Raw genomic sequence first — 18,372 nt, forward strand, 5'->3', positions numbered from 1 at the left:
TCCCCTCATTGAATCCCATAGGTTTGGGTTTTGGTTTTCATTTTCATTCATTCTATGCAAAGTTTGACTTCTTTTCTGATTTCTTCTGTTATGTGGTTATTCAGAAGCATGTTGTTTAGCCTCCAAATTGTTTGTATTTTAATAGTCCCCCCCCACCCCGTAGTTGACATCTAATGTTACACACTGTGATTAGAAAAAAATGCTTGAAATTATTTCAATCTTTCTGAAATTTACCAAGGCTAGATTTATGGCCCGGATGTGATCTATCCTGGAGAATGGTTCCAGTGCACTCGAGAAAAAGGTGAAATCATTGTTTTGAGGTGTAATGTTACAGATATTAATTAGGTCTAACTGGTCCATTGTATCATTTAAAGTTTTTTTTTCCTTGCTAATTCTGTTTATTGATCTATCCATAGGTGAAGTGGGGTAATAAAGTTTCCCACTATTATTGTGTTATGGTTAATTTCCCCTTCATACCTGTTAGCATTTGCCTTACTGTTGCAATGCTCCTATGTTGCATGCATATTGTTATAATTGTTATCTCTTCTTGGATTGATCCTTTGTTCATCATGTAGTGTCCTTCTTTGTCTCTTTTCATGGCCTTTATTTCAAAGTCTATTTTATCTGATACGAGTATGGCTACTCTGCTTTCTTTGGGTCTCCATTGTGCGTGAAATATCTTTTCCAGCCTTTCTCTTTCAGTCTGTATGGTCCCTTGTTTGAAGTGGGTCTCTTATAGACAGCATATATAGGGTCTTGTTTTTGTATATCCATTCACAGTCTTTGTCTTTGGTTGGGACATTCAACCCATTTACATTTATGGTAATTATTGATAAGTATGATCCCATTGCCATTTACTTTGTTTTTTGGTTTGAGTTTATAAATCTTTTCTGTTCCTGTCTAGAGACAATCCTTTAGCATTTGTTGAAGAGCTGTTTGGTGGTGCTGAATTCTCTGAGCTTTTGCTTGTCTGTAAAGCTTTGATTTCTCCTATATATTGAATGAGATCCTTGCTGGAGTACAGTAATCTGGGTTGTAGGTTTTTCTCTTCTTCATTTAAGTATGTCCTGCCATTCCCTTCTGGCCTCAAGAGTTACTATCAAAAGATCAGCTTTATCCTTATGGAAATCCCTTGTGTGTTTTTGTTGTTTTTCCCTTGCTGCTTTAATATTTGTTCTTTGTGTTTGATCTTCATTAATTTTGATTAATATGTGTCTTCAGTGTTTTGTTTTGGTATTTATCCAGTTTGGGACTCTCTGGGTTTCTTGGACTGGATGTCTATTTCCTTCCCCATTTTGGGGAAGTTTTCAAATATTATCTTCTCAAATATTTTCTCATGAGCTTTCTTTCTTGTCTTCTTCTTCTGGGACACCTATGATTCAAGATGTTGGGGCATTTAACTTTGTCACAGAGGTCTCTGAGGTTGTCCTCATTTTCTTTTAATTATTTTTTCTTTTTTCTTCTGCTTCGTTTATTCCACCATTCTATCTTCCACCTCACTATCCTATCTTCTGCCTCAGTTATTCATCTGTTGGTTCCTCTAGAGTGCTTTTGATCTCAGTTATTGCATTATTCATTATTGATTGACTCTTTTTATTTCTTCTAGGTCGTTGTTAACATTTCTGCATCTCTCAATCCTTGTCTCCAGACTATTTTATAACTCCATTTTGTTTTTCAAGATTTTGGATAATTTTTACTATCATTATTCTGAGTTCTTTTCAGTAGACTCCCTATTTGCCTCCTCTTTTGTTTGGTTTGGTGGGCATTTATCATGTTCCTTTACTGCTGAATATTCTCTGCTTTTCATCTCTTTAGATTGCTGTGTTTGGGATGGCCTTCTTGCATGCTGGAAGTTTGTTGAATACTCTTTATTGTGGAGGTTGCTGCCTGTGGGTGGTGTTAGACGAGTGGCTTGTCAAGGTTTCCTGGTTAGGGAAGCTTGAGTTGGTGTTCTGGTTGGTGGAGCTGGATCTCTCTCTCCGGAGGGCTTTTGATGAGCTCTTGTTGATTGATGTTCCCTGGAGTCAGACGTTTTCTTGGGTTCTCAGATTTGGATTTAAGCCTCCTGCCTCTGGCTTTCAGTCTTATTCTTAGAGTAGCCTCAAGACTTCTCCATCCATATAAGCACCAATGATAAAACACATCTAGGTATATGGTGAAATGAGTCTCACATGAGGAAACACCCAGAGAGGTTCACAGAGTTACATGGAGAAGAGAAGAGGGATGAGGGAGATAGAGGTGACCAGGAGAAGAAGAGGGGAGTCAAAAGGAAGAGACCCAATCTAGCCCACTAATCAGTTCCGTAAGTGTTCTCCACAACCTGAAACACCACCTGAAAAGATTCACAGAGTTAAGTACAGAAGAGAAGCGAGAGGGAGGAGATAGAGGTGACCTGAGGGAGAAAAACGAGAAGTCAAAGGGGAGAGAGCAATCAAGCCAGTATCACACTCCAAGTAAAAATGGGTACTGAAAGATTGGATTCTTAAAAGGTACAAAATTGATAACAAATACCAAAACCAAAAGATTAAAAATCTAGAGGTTTAGACTCTCAACATACAATATTAAAAAAATCACAAAAATTATAAAATATATTATATGTAGAATTTGCTTTAAAAATAGGGTCTTGTCTTTGCAAGGTAATGGTATGTTTTAAATGAAATTAAAGGCATAATAAAAGAACTAAAATTAAAGAAATTAAAATTTTAAAAGTAAATATATCTAGGAATTTCTCTGGAGTTGTTGAGGGCCAGTGTAGGGTCAGTTCCATTTCAGATAGTTCATTGTTCCAGTTTATACTTCTCTCAAAGTCTATAGCCCCTTCCAATGTAGTCAATGCTAACCTCGGGATTTTAATCTGTTGCACCTGTCCTTTCAAAGCTATTCCCTCTTCATTGTTTATTTTGGCTTCCTCTGTTTGCAAGTCTCTTCAGTGTCTAATTCCGCCCTGACACAAAGGGGCAAAGCTGCTCATTTATTTAGGCTCACTTGTTCAACTGTGCTGTGGGGAGGGAGAACACTGCAAAACATTATCACTGGCGTTGCTCGCAGTATCTGGCCACACTGGGTTTGCCCCCACTGATGGCGTGTGTGCTTTCCCAGTCTACACTGCTCAGGCTCCAGGTTGCTCTGCAGGGGAACTGTCTAAAGTGGGCCTGCGTTTTGTGCCCTTCCCAGGTCCAAGATGGTGATGGCAACCCACTCCAGTACTCTTGCCTGGAAAATCCCATGGATGGAGGAGCTTGGTAGGTCTGTAGTCCATGGGGTCGTGAGAGAGTTGGACACGACTGAACGACTTCCTGACTAGAGATACATGCTGTGGCTGCTGCTGGCCTGCTGCTGCATTCTTCAGTCACTGTCGACTCTGTGCAACCCCATAAGACGGCAGCCCACAGGCTCCTCTGTCCTGGATTCTCCAGGCAAGAACACTGGAGTGGGTTGCCATTACCTTTTCCAATGCATGGAAGTGAAAGAAAGTGAAAGTGAAGTCGCTCAGTGGTGCCCAACTCTTAGCGACCCCATGGACTGCAGGCCTACCAGGCTCCTCCGTCCATGGGATTTTCCAGAAAAGAGTACTGGAGTGGGTTGCCATTGCCTTCTCCAGAGATAACATGAGGAACTTATAATTACAAACTGGACATAAAAGACTTTTTGATGGAAGATCTAACAGTACATTTAAGAATTGCAACTCCTGCCAAAAGTTGACTTGTCTGAGAACTCTGTCTCAATCTGGAACATTTTGCCTCTCACAATGTTTTTTTTTTTTTTTTTTTTTTTTTATGGGGAAATAGCCACTCTCATATATTTTGTGGGAATGAAAACTTGGGCCCTTATAGAGGGGCTTTTGGCAACGTCTCTAAAATTTTTTTTAATTAATTAATTTATTTTAATTGGAGGCTAATTACTTTACAATATTGGTGGTTTTTTTGCCCATACATTCACATGAATCAGCCAATGGGTGTACATGTGTTCCCCATCCTGAACCCCCCTCCCACATCCCTCGCTGTCATATCCCTCAGAGTCACCCCAGTGCACCAGCCTGAGTGCCCTGTCTCATGCATCGAACCTAGGCTGGTGATCTATTTCACATATGATTAATATACATGTTTCAATACTATTCTCATAAATCATCCCACACTCGCCTTCTCCTCATTGAATCCAAAGTCTGTTCTTCACATCTGTGTTCTCTTTTTGCTGTCCTGCATATAGGGTCATCGTTACCACCTTTCTAAATTCCATATATATGCATTAATCAAAGAAAGGCAATGCCAAAGAATGCTCAAACTACTGCACGATTGCACTCATCTCACATGCTAGTAAAGTAATGCTCAAAATTCTCCAAGCCAGGCTTCAGCAATATGTGAACTGTGAACTTCCTGATGTTTAAGCTGGTTTTAGAAAAGGCAGAGGAACCAGAGATCAAATTGCCAATGTCCGCTGGATCATGGAAAAAGCAAGACAGTTCCAGAAAAACATTGATTTCTGTTTTATTGACTATGCCAAAGCCTTTGACTGTGTGGATCACAATAAACTGTGGAAAATTCCTCAAGAGTTGGGAATACCAGACTACCTGACCTGCCTCTTGAGAAATCTGTATGCAGGTCAGGAAGCAACAGTTAGAACTGGACATGGAATAACAGACTGGTTCTAAATAGGAAAAGGAGTATGTCAAGGCTGTGTATTGTCACCCTGCTTATTTAACTTATATGCAGAGTACATCATGAGAAAAGCTGGACTGGAAGAAGCACAAGCTGGAATCAATATTGCTGGGAGAAATATCAATAACCTCAGATATGCAGATGACACCACCCTTATGGCAGAAAGTGAAGAGGAACTCAAAAGCCTCCTGATGAAAGTGAAAATGGAGAGTGAAAAAGTTGGTTTAAAGCTCAACATTCAGAAAACTAAGATCATGGCATTCAGTCCCATCACTTCATGGGAATTAGATGGGGAAACAGTGGAAACAGTGTCAGACTTTATTTTTCTGGGCCCCAAAATCACTACAGATGGTGACTGCAGCCATGAAATTAAAATACATTTACTCCTTGGAAGGAAAGTTATGACCAACCTAGACAGCATATTCAAAAGCAGAGACATTACTTTGCCAACAAAGGTCCATCTAGTCAAGGCTATAGTTTTTCCTGTGGTCATGTATGTATGTGAGAGTTGGACTGTGAAGAAGGCTGAGTGCCGAAGAATTGAGGCTTTTGAACTGTGGTGTTGGAGAAGACTCTTGAGAGTCCCTTGGACTGCAAGGAGATCCAACCAGTCCATTCTGAAGGAGATCAGCCCTGGGATTTCTTTGGAAGGAATGATGCTAAAGCTGAAACTCCAGTACTTTGGCCACCTCAAGCGAAGAGTTGACTCATTGGAAAAGACTGATGCTGGGAGGGATTGAGGGCAGAAGGAGAAGGGAACGACAGAGGATGAGATGGCTGGATAGCATCACTGACTTGATGGACGTGAGTCTGAGTGAACTCTGGGAGTAGGTGATGGACAGGGAGGCCTGGCGTGCTGCAATTCATGGGGTTGCAAAGAGTCGGACACGACTGAGCAACTCAACTGAACTGAAATGATACTGTATTGGTGATTTTCTGTCTGACTTACTTCCCTCTGTATAATAGGCTCCAGTTTCATCCACCTCATTAGAACTGATTCAAATGCACTCTTTTTAATAGCTGAGTAATAGTCCATTGTGTATATGTATCACAGCTTTCTTATCCATTCATTTGCTGATGGACATCTAGGTTGTTTCCATGCCTGGCTACTGTAAACAGTGCTGCGATGAACATTGGTGTACAGGTTGTCTCTTTCAATTCTGGTTTCCTCTTTGTGTATACCCAGCAGTGGAACTGCTGTGTCGTATGGCAGTTCTGTTTTAAGTTTTTCAAGGAATCTCAACACTGTTCTCTACAGTGGCTGTACTAGTTTGCATTCCCACCACAGTGTAAGAGGGTGTCTTTTTCTCCACATCCTCTCCAGCACTTATTGTTTGTAGGCTTTTTGTTAGCAGCCATTCTAGCCGGTGTGAGATGGTACCTCATTGTGGTTTTGATTTACATTTCTCTGATAATGAGTGATGTTGGGCATCTTTTCATGTGTTTTTTTAGCCATCTGTTAATTAGGTCCCATTTGTTTATTTTTCCTTTTATTTCCATTACTCTGGGAGGTGGGTCATAGAGGATCCTGCTATGATTTATGTCAGAGAGTGTTTTGCCTATGTTTTCCTCTAGGAGTTTTATAGTTTCTGGTCTTACATTTAGATCTTTAATCCATTTTGAGTTTATTTTTTGTATAGTGTTAGAAAGTGTTCTACTTTCATTCTTTTAAAAGTGATTGACCAGCTTTCCCAGCACCACTTGTTACAGAGATTATCTTTTCTCCATTGGATATTCTTGCCTCATTTGTCAAAGATAAGGTGTCCATAGGTGTGTGGATTTTTCTCTGGGCTTTCTATTTTGTTCCATTGATCTATGTTTCTGTCTTTGTGCGAGTACCACACTGTCTTGATGACTGTAGCTCTGTAGAATAGTCTGAAGTCAGGCAGGTTGATTCCTCCAGTTTCATTCTTTCTCAAGATTTCTTTAGCTATTTGTATTTTTTTGTATTTGTATACAAATTGTGAAATTATTTGTTCTAGTTCTCTGAAAAACACCGTTGGTAGCTTGAGAGGGATTGCATTGAATCTATAGATTGCTTTGGGTAGTAAACTCATTTTCACTATGTTGATACTTCCAATCCATGAAATATATTTCTCCATCTATTTGTGTCATCTTTGATTTCTTTCATCAATGTTTTATAGTGTTCTATATATACATCTTTTGTTTCTTTAGGTAGATTTATTCCTAAGTATTTTATTCTTTTTGTTGCAATGGTGAATGGAATTGTTTCCTTAATTTCTCTTTCTATTTTCTCATTGTTAGTGTATAGGAATGCAAGGAATTTCTGTGTGTTAATTTTATATCCTGCAACTTTACTATATTCATTGATTAGCTCTAGTAATTTTCTGGTGGAGTCTTTAGGGTTTTCTATGTAGAGGACAGATCATGTCTTCTGCAAACAGTGAGAGTTTTACTTCTTCTTTTCCAATCTGGATTCCTTTTGGTTCTTTTTCTTATCTGATTGCTGTGGCTAAAACTCCCAAAACTATGTTGAATAGTAGTGGTGAGAGTGGGCATCCTTGTCTTGTTCCTGACATTAGGAGAAATGCTTTCAATTTTTCACCATTGAGGATAATGTTTGCTGTGGATTTATCATATATGGCTTTTATTATGTTGAGGTATGTTCCTTCTATGCCTGCTTTCTGGATGTTTTTATCATAAATGGGTTTTGAAATTTGTCAAAGGCTTTCTCTGCATTTATTGAGATAATCATATGGTTTTTATCTTTAAGTTTGTTAATGTGCTGTATCACATTGATTCACTTAAGAATACTGAAGAATCCTTGCATCCCTGGGATAAAGCCCACTTGGTCATGATGTATGATCTTTTTAATATGCTGTTGGATTCTGTTTGCTAGAATTTGGTTAAGGATATTTGTATCCAGCTTCATCAGTGATATTGGCCTGTAGTTTTCTTTTTCTTCTTTTTTTTTGGCATCTTTGTCAGGTTTTGGTATTAGGGTGATGGTGTCCTCATAGAATGAGTTTGGAAGTTTACCTTCCTCTTCAATTTTCTGAAAGAGTGTGAGTAGGATAGGTATTAGCTCTTTAAATTTTTGGTAGAATTCAGCTGTGAAGTCATCTTGTCCTGGGATTTTGTTTGTTGGAAGATTTCTGATTACAGTTTTGATTTATGTACTTGTTATGGGTCTGTTAAGAGTTTCTATTTCTTCCTGATTCAGTTTTGGAAAGTTATACTTTTCTAAGATTTATCCATTTCTTCCAAGTTGTCCACTTTATTGGCAAGTAGTTGCTGATAGTAGTCTCTGATGATCCTTTGTATTTCTGTGTTGCCTGTTGTGATTTCTCCATTTTCATTTCTAATTTTGTTGATCTGATTCTTCTCCCTTTTTTTCTTGATGAGTCTGACTAATGGTTTGTCTATTTTATTTATCTTCTCAAAGAACCAGCTTTTAGCTTTGTTGATTTTTGCTATGGTCTCCTTTGTTTCTTTTTCATTTATTTCTGCCCTAATTTTTATGATTTCTTTCCTTTTACTAACCCTAGGGTTCTTCACTTCTTCTTTTTATAGTTGCTTTAGGTATAGAATTAGGTTACTTATTTGATTTTTCTCCTGTTTCTTGAAGTAAGCTTATATTGCTATGAACCTTTCCCTCTAATGAATCCCATAGGTTTTGGGTTATTGCGTTTTCATTTTCATTCATTTCTATGCAAAGTTTGACTTCTTTCTTGATTTCTTCTGTTATTTGTTGGTTATTCAGAAGCATGTTGTTTAGCCTCCATATGTTTGTATTTTTAATAGACCCCCCCCCCCACTCCGTAGTTGACATCTAATGTTACCACACTGTGATTAGAAAAAATGCTTGAAATTATTTCAATCTTTCTGAATTTACCAAGGCTAGATTTATGGCCCGGATGTGATCTATCCTGTAGAAGGTTCCATGTGCACTCGAGAAAAAGGTGAAATTCATTGTTTTGAGGTGTAATGTTCTACAGATATTAATTAGGTCTAACTGGTCCATTGTATCATTTAAAGTTTTTTTTTTTCCTTGCTAATTTTCTGTTTAGTTGATCTATCCATAGGTGTGAGTGGGGTAATAAAGTTTCCCACTATTATTGTGTTACAGTTAATTTCCCCTTCATACCTGTTAGCATTTGCCTTACATGTGGCAATGCTCCTATGTTGCATGCATATTTGTTTATAATTGTTTTATCTTCTTGGATTGATCCTTTGTTCATCATGTAGTGTCCTTCTTTGTCTCTTTTCATGGCCTTTATTTCAAAGTCTATTTTATCTGATACGAGTATTGCTACTCCTGCTTTCTTTTGGTCTCCATTTGTGTGAAATATCTTTTTCCAGCCTTTCTCTTTCAGTCTGTATGCGTCCCTTGTTTTGAAGTGGGTCTCTTATAGACAGCATATATAGGGGTCTTGTTTTTGTATCCATTCAGCCAGTCTTTGTCTTTTGGTTGGGACATTCAACCCATTTACATTTATGGTAATTATTGATAAGTATGATCCCATTGCCATTTACTTTTGTCTTTAGTTTGAGTTTATAAATCTTTTCTGTGTTTCCTGTCTAGAGACAATCCTTTAGCATTTGTTGAAGAGCTGGTTTGGTGGTGCTGAATTCTCTGAGCTTTTGCTTGTCTGTAAAGCTTTTGATTTCCCCTTCATATTTGAATGAGATCCTTGCTGGATACAGTAATCTGGGTTGTAGGTTTTTCTCTTTCTTCATTTTAAGTATGTCCTGCCATTCCCTTCTGGCCTCAAGAGTTTCTATCAAAAGATCAGTTTTTATCCTTATGGGAATCCCCTTGCGTGTTATTTGTTGTTTTTCCCTTGCTGCTTTTAATATTTGTTCTTTGTGTTTGATCTTCATTAATTTGATTAATATGTGTCTTCAGGTGTTTTGCCTTGGATTTATCCAGTTTGGGACTCTCTGGGTTTCTTGGACTTGGATGTCTATTTCCTTCCCCATTTTGGGGGAAGTTTTCAAATATTATCTTCTCAAATATTTTCTCATGAGCTTTCTTTTTGTCTTCTTCTTCTGGGACACCTATGATTCGAATGTTGGGGCATTTAACATTGTCCCAGAGGTCTCTGAGGTTGCCCTCATTTCTTTTCATTATTTTTTCTTTTTTCTTCTCTGCTTCATTTATTTCCACCATTCTATCTTCCACCTCACTTATCCTATCTTCTGCCTCAGTTATTCTACTGTTGGTTCCCTCCAGAGTGCTTTTGATCTCAGTTATTGCATTATTCATTATTGATTGACTCTTTTTTATTTCTTCTAGGTCCTTGTTAAACATTTCTTGAATCTTCTCAATCCTTGTCTCCGGACTATTTATCTATAACTCCATTTTGTTTTCAAGATTTTGGATTATTTTTACTATCATTATTCTGAGTTCTTTTTCAGGTAGACTCCCTGTTGCCTCCTCTTTTGTTTGGTTTGGTGGGCATTTATCATGTTCCTTTACCTGCTGAATATTTCTCTGCCTTTTCATCTTCTTTAGATTGCGGTGTTTGGGATGGCCTTTCTGCATGCTGGAAGTTTATGAATACTCTTTATTGTGGAGGTTGCTGCCTGTGGGTGGTGTTAGACGAGTGGCTTGTCAAGGTTTCCTGGTTAGGGAAGCTTGAGTTGGTGTTCTGGTTGGTGGAGCTGGATCTCTTCTCTCCGGAGGCTTTTGGATGAGCTCTTGTTGATTGATATTCCCTGGAGTCAGAAGTTTTCTTGGGTTCTCAAGATTTGGATTTAAGCCTCCTGCCTCTGGCTTTCAGTCTTGTTCTTACAGTAGCCTCAAGACTTCTCCATCCATATAGCACCAATGATAAAACATCTAGGTTAATGGTGAAATGAGTCTCCACAGTGAGGAACACCCAGAGAGGTTCACAGAGTTACATGGAGAAGAGAAGAGGGATGAGGGAGATAGAGGTGACCAGGAGAAGAAGAGGGGGAGTCAAAAGGAGAGAGACCAATCTAGCCCATAATCAGTTCCGTAAGTGTTCTCCACAACCTGAAACACCTGAAAAGATTCACAGAGTTAAGTACAGAAGAGAAGTGAGAGGGAGGAGATAGAGGTGACCCGAGGGAGAAAAACGAGAGTCAAAGGGGAGAGAGCAATCAAGCCAGTATCACACTCCTAAGTAAAAATGGGTACTGAAGATTGGATTCTTAAAAGGTACAAAATTGATAACAAATACCAAAACCAAAGATTAAAAATCTGGAGTTTAGACTCTCAAACATACAATATTAAAAAAAAATCACAAAAATTATAATATATATATATGAAATTTGCTTTAAAAATAGGGTCTTGTCTTTGCAAGGTAATGGTATGTTTTATAAATGAAAATTAAAGGCATAATAAAGAACTTAAAATTAAAAAAATTAAAATTTAAAAATAAAATATATCTAGGAATTTCTCTGGAGTTGTTGAGGGCAGTGTAGGGTCAGTTCTATTTCAGATAGTTCATTGTTCCAGTTTATACTTCTCCTCAAGGTCTATAGGCCCCTTCCAATGTAGTCAATGCTAACCTCAGGATTTTAATCTGTTGCACCTGTCTCTTCCAAAGCTGTTCCCTCTTCATTGTTTATTTTGGCTTCCTCTGTTTGCAAGTCTCTTCAGTGTCTAATTTCCGCCCTGACACAAAGGGGGCAAAGCTGCTCATTTATTTAGGCTCACTTGTTCAACTGTGCTGTGGGGAGGGAGGAACACTGCAAACAATTATCACCGGCGTGTGCTCGCAGTATCTGGCCACACTGGGTTTGCCCCCACTGATGGCGTGTGTGCTTTCCCAGTCTACACTGCTCAGGCTCCAGGTTGCTCTGCAGGGGAACTGTCTAAAGTGGGCCCTGGGTTGTGTGTACTTCCCAGGTCTAAGCCACTCAGGTTCAGGTACTCCACAAAGTCACAGACTCGGTTGGCCCTGCGTTTTGTGCCCTTCCCAGGTCCAAGAAGGCGATGGCACCCCACTCCAGTACTCTTGCCTGGAAAATCCCATGGATGGAGGAGCTTGGTAGGCTGTAGTCCATGGGGTCGCGAAGAGTCGGACATGACTGAACGACTTCCCTTTCACTTTTCACTTTCATGCGTTGGAGAAGGAAATGGCAACTCACTCCAGTGTTCTTGCCTGGAGAATCCCAGGGATGGGGGAGCCTGGTGGGCTGCCATCTATGGGGTCACACAGAGTCGGACACGACTGAAGTGACTTAGCAGGTCTGAGCAGCTAAGGTGACCAGATCTGAGCAGCTCAGGCGACCAGGTGTCTTATCACCTCCTCTGTCCCAGCTGCTCAGTTTCCTGGGTGCGCAGCTGGAGCACTGTCTCAGGTGTGCTGTGTGTCTCCTGCAGGGAGATAGATGATCTCTGACTGCGACCCTCCTGGCGGATGTCGACCATCCAGGATCCCGGAAAGACTTGGTTAGCAACTGGGAGCCTGCTCACAGTTTGGCGGAGGATGCCATCTCTGGAGCCGAGATTGACCCTCCCTTCCGGCTCTGGCTGTCACCTGCCTGTCTCTCTGCCTCTAGTAGGGGGAGGGGCCAGTCCCAGCTGGCTGGTTCTCCTCTGGTATCCACTTAGTCCTTTGTTCTGTGAGCGGGCCAGGTTGTGCCTTAGAGCTTTTCGTGAGAAAGTTTTCTCTCTTGCTCTCTTTCTCTCTCTTTTTTTCCTTTCTCTCTTTCGCTATCCCACAGTTTGGGTTGCTATCTCACGTTAGCTCCTTCAGCTTGTCCTCAGGGCATTCTGGCCTGGTTCTTACCCTAAGCATGCAGCCCGCGCCTCCCTGTTCAGCCCCCACTCGCTGCTGGTGGACGCGAGCATCTAGGCTACTTCTTCACTGAGAGTTGGGGTTAGGTGCGTAATCTGTGGGTTTTTTTTTTCCTCCCGGTTATGTTGTCCTCTGAGATTCTGAAACTCCCCACAGACCCGCTGGTGAGAGGGTTTCCTGGTGTTTGGAAATTTCTCCTCCTTCATGACTCCCTCCCAGGTACAGGTCTCCATCCCTAACTCTTTTGTCTCTCTTTTTATCTTTTATATTTTGTCCTACCTCCTTTCAAAGAGAATGGGTTGCCTTTCTGGGTGCCTGCTGTCCTCTGCCAGCATTCAGAAGTTGTTTTGTAGAATTTGTTCAGCGTTCAAATGATCTTTAGATGAATTTGTGGGGCAGAAAGTGGTTTCCCTGTCTTATCCCTTCACCATCTTAGGACTGCCCCCCTGCTGTCACATTTTTATAACATCTCTTCAGTTTTTGTCTGATTTAATATTAGGGCTGGGGAAGTTTTTTGGGGGTGGAGGGCTGAAGTTAAGAATTATTTATATAGCACTGAAATTCTCATCTGTGAGCTACCTGCTGTGGCTCTGGAGGCCACACTGTATGGCACATGGTTCCTTTTGAGTCATGACAGAAAACTTCATCAGAACTTTCTTACACTTTCTTAGAACTCATTGCTACAGACTTGTTTTCTAGGTTATAGTGTCACTGGTTCAGTCTGACCAGTTAACTCTGGCATATTATTATAGCCCTGAAAGGAAAAAGTCATGCTTTCAGCAACCAGTGCTGCTTTCAATCTGACCAGAGCATGGCTTTCACTGAAAAAACAACATAACCATGGTCAAAGTTTTCAAGGAAGCTGCCATGCTCCATGATTCAAAAGCAACTAAAATGAACCCTGACGTGAACTCCCTTAACATATCTAGGTCAGGCAGTCTAGTCATTTAATTTGGATGTCCACAGAAATAATTCATTTCCAGATTCCTTCCTAATTATTTATTAAAACAAAATTGGTGATGAGTTATCTAAATCAGTTTTGAAAGTCTGGGATTCCAAATTTTCAGCCTAGGATCAGATCAGATCAGATCAGTCGCTCAGTCATGTCAGACTCTTTGTGACCCCATGAATTGCAGCACGCCAGGCCTCCCTGTCCATCACCAACTCCCGGAGTTCACTCAGACTCACGTCCATCAAGTCAGTGATGCCATCCAGCCATCTCATCCTCTGTCGTCCCCTTCTCCTCCTGCCCCCAATCCCTCCCAGCATCAGAGTCTTTTCCAATGAGTCAAACCTTCTCATGAGGTGGCCAAAGTACTGGAGTTTCAGCTTTAGCATCATTCCTTCCAAAGAAATCCCAGGGCTGATCTCCTTCAGAATGGACTGGTTGGATCTCCTTGCAGTCCAAGGGACTCTCAAGAGTCTTCTCCAAGACCATAGTTCAAAAGCATCAATTCTTTGGCACTCAGCCTTCTTCACAGTCCAATTCTCACATCCATACATGACCACTGGAAAAACCATAGCCTTGACTAGATGGACCTTTGTTGGCAAAGTAATGTTTCTGCTTTTGAATATGCTATCTAGGTTGGTCATAACTTTCCTTCCAAGGAGTAAGCGTCTTTTAATTTCATGGCTGCAGTCACCATCTGTAGTGATTTTGGAGCCCAGAAAAATAAAGTCTGACACTGTTTCCACTGTTTCCCCATCTATTTCCCATGAAGTGATAGGACCGGATGCCATGATGTTCATTTTCTGAATGTGGAGCTTTAAGCCAACTTTTTCACTCTCCACTTTCACTTTCATCAAGAGGCTTTTGAGTTCCTCTTCACTTTCTGCCACAAGGGTGGTGTCATCTGCATATCTGAGGTTATTGATATTTCTCCCGGCAATCTTGATTCCAGTTTGTGTTTCTTCCAGTCCAGCATTTCTCATGATGTACTCTGCATATAAGTTAAATAAACAGAGTGACAATATACAGCCTTGACGAACTCCTTTTCCTATTTGGAACCAGTCTGTTGTTCTATGTCCAGTTCTAGTATGGCTGTATTTAGTAGCACACTTTTATTTAACAGCAACCCCAAACAGGACTAGCTGCTACATTTTACTAGTGGCAGCATGGCCTAAAGGGGCCTTACAAGATTCATAATTATTCAAAACATAATTCTGGTTCTTCGTCTGATTCTTTCGGTGGATTGAATGGTCTTAGATCATGAAGATAGCATCTTGAATGCACCGCTCACTGAGTTCTCCTCCTACACTAGTCACAGTGGATCTCTGAATGATTTATAGAAATGCCCTTCCAAATAATCATAACTGATCTATTCAGACCAAATGTAGGTGTAAGTAGGGGATGATTGTGAAAAATTAGCTATTTGAATGAGAAATAAATTTAGTGATTTAGAAAGGGAACAACAGACTTGTCAATGGAGAGGAAATATCTTAGACCCTGACAGAAACAGGTGAGGGAGGGCATGAGTAATCTTTGTGTATTGCCCCTTATTAAGGAAAACATCTGGAGAAATTTTTCCAGTGTTTCATGAACCTCAAATTATAGTGACCACTAAGTATTTCGTCCCCTACCAGACAGTTCTGATCATGATATGACCTAGCCTTCTCAAGGAGTCTCTCACAAACAGGAGGTGATGGCCCAAGTTTCTGCACATCTACAAGACACCTGTCTGATCACTCCTTTGCATGTCATTCCATGGCAAACAAATATTGCCTTGCTTAATATGTGAGCAAACAGTACAAAGTACACATGCTTTCTAAATCCAAGATCTAGACTCCATTATTAACTGAACAGGGGCCTCTGAGGCCTACCAGCTATCTAGAAGGCCCCATGTCAGGTATTTCTAATCTATGTTTCTGAATCATTGGATGCCACTTTAGGGGTTCTCCAGAGCTTCCCTCGTGGCTTAGTGGTAAAGAATCCACCTGCAATGCAGGAGACTTGAGAGACACAGGTTCTATCCCTGGATCCCGCAGATCACCTAGAGAAGGAAGTGGCAACCCGCTCCAGTACTCTTGCCTGGGGAATCCCACAGACAGAGGAGACTGGCGGGCTACAGTCTATGTGACTGCAAAGAGTCAGACATGACTGAGTGATTAACACTAACACTTAGGCATTCTCCAAACTTACTGATTCTCTCATTCCAGGGATATCATGAATACTCCTGGGTCTGTATTTCTTGTTTGGAAATCAGACATTCACTTCCTTCCTTCCTTGAAAAACATGGTAGCTTGCACCTCAAGAATGGTCATAAGGGACTTAAAGAAGCACCACAATAGAATCTTTAATAAATATGGAGATCTCTCCAAAACAGTTCTACTTTTTACCTTTCTTTGGCTGAAGTGATTAATGCTTTTACCTTGGCCATGGAATTCATTCAGGTTAATCTTAATTTTCTGTTCATGGTTTTAACAGAGGATACAACTTCCCTAGATTTCCTTATAGTCCAAGGAAAAGTCTATGCATTGGTGACATATACTGGATTAATGCATTGGACCAAGGTAAATATCGATAAGAAAAACTTAAAAAGAAATTCACCTGGATTCCTAAGGTAGGACCAAATGATATGTGATTTCTGCAGCTACTTTAGTTTGGAGACCCAGGGGATGAGTTTACCAGATAAAATACAGGATGTTTATTTAAATGCGAATATCAGGTAAACAACAAATAATGTTTTTCACATAGATATGTCCCGTGTAACATATGGTGCATACTTACATTAACTGTTATGTGCAATCCATATTTTTATTTACTATATTCAGCAACTTAATGTGAGAGGAAGAGTTGAAATCAACATTGTAGTATGGCCACATTCTGTTTCTCAAAATCCTGTTGTATTTGCCTAAATTTAATACTGCATGAATAAATTCAATGAATTTGATCTCAGCCTCTTTGGACTGATTACTCAGTAAAGCATACCAAAGCCAAAACATTGTGGGAACAAAAGATGGATATTTTTCCACCATCACTTACATTAAAGTAAGTTTTTAATAAATCTCTTTCAAAGTATGCATTGATACACATTTATTTGTGTCTTATTTTATGCACTTTACCCTTTACACCTAAATTCCATAGAATTCAGGGACACTTTTGCACTCAGCTTGTAGAAAGTGCTTTTAATTTTATATCTGCCTAATAAATATTTTGGAATGAAGGTATAAATATATTAATAAAAAATGAATTATTACACAAGAATACTATTACTGTCACATACATAGGATATGTATTTTTTCTATCAGGATAATTTATTCACAATTAAAACATCTGCATGTAAATACATTTACTGATGATCAGCTAAATATTTTGAAATATGAAACTGATGGTCCATTTAAGCATGATGAATTAGAGATAAAATTCAATATGATCTGGATTAATACAGTGCAACATCTAAGTGAGGTTAGTTAGAAATCTCAGGAAATAACTTCTAACATATTTTTGCAATTTGACTTATATTGGCTTAATATAAAGGGAATCAACTCTAGAGTATCTGTGCAAATGTGTTTTTGAGAATGACCAATAAAAATGGGGTTAGTTACTCAACAGCTATGCTTTATATTTTCTATATATATTTTTTCTACATAGTGATTGCTAAACTATATTGTACATTTCTACATCTGTGATGCTTTTCCTCATGTGGCTGTAGAGTTGCTGAAATAGAGTGAGTGCTTCATTATTACATGATCTTTGTTGACAAACTCTAGTCTTGGGTGATTTTTACTTTATCCCAAACAGTGCTATTATTCAGTATTATAAACTCCATTAAAAAGGTGTGGTTTTTATGAATTAATTGTAAATGAATTTTCTACTTCCATCTTTACTGACTTGAGAAGTTCTTCTCAGGGAGTGAAGTCAGCAGTGTGTAGAGTGGAAAGCCACCTTTTTCTATTCCTTAAATATATGAACAGTAAAACAACAACAACAAAAAAAAAAACACCACAGCTTAACAAAGGTTCCTCTAAACAACACACCAGGATGTTGGAGAATTCCACACATCAGTGCCTGTAAAGATGGGTGATTGGAACACACAGAGGAGACACAACCAAGGGAACAATGGAGTAAGTGCCTACAGTCTCGTCCCTCTGACCATGACAGCTGAGCCCGCAGCTTTAGAGAACCCAGGAGCATCAAGGTAGGCAGCACACATGACTCTGGCCCCGACCCTCTGTGGCACCCACAGCCACAGATAACTAGGGCAGCAGTGGCAATGGGGTCTGGGATCCCATCCGCTCAGATGTTGAGATGCCCACCCCCAGGCTCCTGAACTCCATCCACAGTAGCGGAGCCTTCAAACCTTAAAACAACAGGTACAGTAGAGGTTTCTGAACAGCACCGGCTCCCCTCCAAAGATCCTCCTTACCCCACAATCAGTGGCAGACTGTGCCTGCAACTCAGGGGATTCCAGAGGCAAGGGAATATAGCCCACCATCCTGGTGTTTGACAGTGGCTCTGGCAGAAGCAACACAGCCAGAACCCCAGAGGGCAAGAAGTGATGGCAAAGACACGGAGTCATACCTCTTACAAAGACAGTAGTGGATGCAAAGTGTCCCTCTCCAACCAAAGACAGCACAGCTAAGAGAAACTAAAACCTTATGCTATCGCACCATCTGCTGGAAAACAAGAGAAAAACTCCAACTGCCAATAGAAACTTCAAATCACCAGCAGAGAAGTAATTCAGCAAGAACCATGAAGAACCACAGTAACACTGTATCACAGCAAGAAAATGACAATTTTCCAGACACCAAACTTAAAATCATAGAATACTGCAGTGTAACTGATACGGAATTCGAAATATGTGTCATGAAGAAATTCAGTAAGCGACCAATAAACTCAAAAGGGCAATTCAGTGAGCACTGGAATAAAATTAATGAACAAATGGCAACATTTATTGAAGAGATTAAAAATCTAAAGCCAAACAGAAATTCTGGAACTGAGTAACTAATAGATGAAGAATGCATTAAAAGCATTGGAAATA

Source organism: Bos taurus, chromosome 12 (assembly GCF_002263795.3).
Source record: "Bos taurus isolate L1 Dominette 01449 registration number 42190680 breed Hereford chromosome 12, ARS-UCD2.0, whole genome shotgun sequence".
NCBI lineage: Eukaryota > Metazoa > Chordata > Mammalia > Artiodactyla > Bovidae > Bos > Bos taurus.